This window comes from Lynx canadensis, chromosome F1, assembly GCF_007474595.2.
Source record: "Lynx canadensis isolate LIC74 chromosome F1, mLynCan4.pri.v2, whole genome shotgun sequence".
NCBI lineage: Eukaryota > Metazoa > Chordata > Mammalia > Carnivora > Felidae > Lynx > Lynx canadensis.
Window position 1 is genome coordinate 65,159,123 of NC_044319.2, and position 1,861 is coordinate 65,160,983.

The following is a 1,861-nucleotide window of genomic DNA, read 5'->3' on the forward strand; positions in this document are numbered from 1 at the left end:
AGGGAGCTGCCACTCTCACCCTCCTCTCTCTCTGTCACACACACACACACACACACACACACACACACACTCACCACACTTCCGTCTCTTCCTCATCCATAATTCCAGGGGAGATGCTGAAGGCAGAGCACATCAGACCCTGGCTATCTCTTCCCGGGCTTGACGGGTTGACGGGTGCGGCTCTTAGGGCTGAGAGCTGGACCCGTGTCCCGGAGCCCGGCTTCCCCGCCTGGTGCTGCCTCCGCCTTCACGCTGTCTCTTTACGGGAGCAGGTCCTTTGTCTCGGGAAAGGAGGGCTTCCCTGGATCCCCCAGCTCTGCCCAGCCCCTGTCTGAGAGCATCCGGGTGGGATGAAACCACAGCGAGGGAGAGGGGTGGCGGTAGACCTGGTCCCTGGTTCCCTGGCTGGGCTGGGTGAGCTTTGCCTAATTAGCATGAGAATAGAGAGCCTTTCCTGCCTCCTCCCTGGGGATGGAGAGGATGGGGGGCCCAGGCTCCGGCTCCATCCTGCCCCATCCGAGCTTCTGGGACTGAAAGCGACTGCCGCCCCGGTCCTCCAGTCCTCTGAGGACCCAGGACCCACGGTACTGGGAAAAGCTTTGACGGAGCCTGCGGGTGGATCTCCACTCCAGATTTTCCAGCTGTCCCTGCCCCCCCACCGCTCGAGAGAGCAGGATGCCCGAGATGGCTGGTGATGCAGAAGGTATGTGCTTTTTCAGTTCTGGTGCTGATGCTGTGTGTGTGGTGAGGTCTCTGTGGCGCAATGGACGAGCGCGCTGGACTTCTAATCCAGAGGTTCCGGGTTCGAGTCCCGGCAGAGATGGTCACCTGGCAGGTGCCTCTTTTATTTTGCGTGCTGTCGTGCTAGGTTGATAATTACATTTATCTCTCCCTGGAGGCTCTGGGGAAGAGAAAGGAAACCTCTTTCCTTGGGAATCATGGACCTCCTCTCCTTTTCCCTTCCCTCCCTCTTCATGCTTTCTCTGTTCCTCCCTTACGGATTTTCATTGTCTAGCGGAGGCTCAGATGTCTGCTGCTTCTCTCTGCTCGGCCCGACTGACACAGCCATTGAATCCTTTGCCTCCTAGGACCGTCCACGGGCACGCAGGGACCAGGGTGCCAGGGCACGGGTTCGGGGACCACTGCGGTTCCCTCCTTCTCATCTGAGAACTCAAACAGGCAGACTGACCCATATGCCCCTGAGGAAACGTCCAGCTGTCCTCGACGGTAAGGGTCCCCTTGACCGGGGTGGCTCAGGGGGCGGGTGGGGTCATGCAGAGGACAATTTATTCACCATCATTGTCATTCCTGGAGCTTTCCGTGCTAAAGCTCTTCACCCACTTTCTCGTCTACAAGGTGAGATGTGGTCATCGCTCTGTCTTCGTGGAGTAAACCGCACAGCAGCACACGGATTATCCGTGGCAGACGGACTTGTCCGGGAAACTCCGAGGTCTCCTGCGCCTGGGGAGAAAGTTGGTAGCCTTTCCTGTCTGCAGGGCAGACTCTGAGGGTGGCGTGTGGGTGTTATTTCCGTAACTCCCCGTCGCCATCAGGACATCTCGGCCCTCCTCATCCTCCTTTCCCTTCTGCTCTCCTGCCCTGCCTCATCTCATGGCCACGTTCAGCAAGGCTGGGAGCTTGGGTTTCTACTCTGGGCTGGGCGGGCTCTCTCCCCCTGGCGTACTGCAGCTCCAGCCTATTAGTCAGAGCGAGCCGCCCATGCTTGGACGTGACCTCCACCCCAGCTGAACCCGGGAAACCTGAGACACACCACACAGCTCTCCTCCCTCTGCTGGGGTGGGGAGTCAGTATCTCTCCTACGTGGGGCTCTGCACGGGCATCCAGCGGACGCAGCCCTGCA

At 59.3% G+C, this 1,861-nt stretch overlaps 1 non-coding gene across 1 annotated transcript; it reads left to right on the forward strand.

Moving 5' to 3' along the window:
- Nucleotides 1-749: 749 nt before the first annotated feature.
- Nucleotides 750-823, forward strand: TRNAR-UCU. Its single transcript has one exon. It is a non-coding gene; the product is annotated as a tRNA-Arg (tRNA).
- Nucleotides 824-1,861: the final 1,038 nt, after the last annotated feature.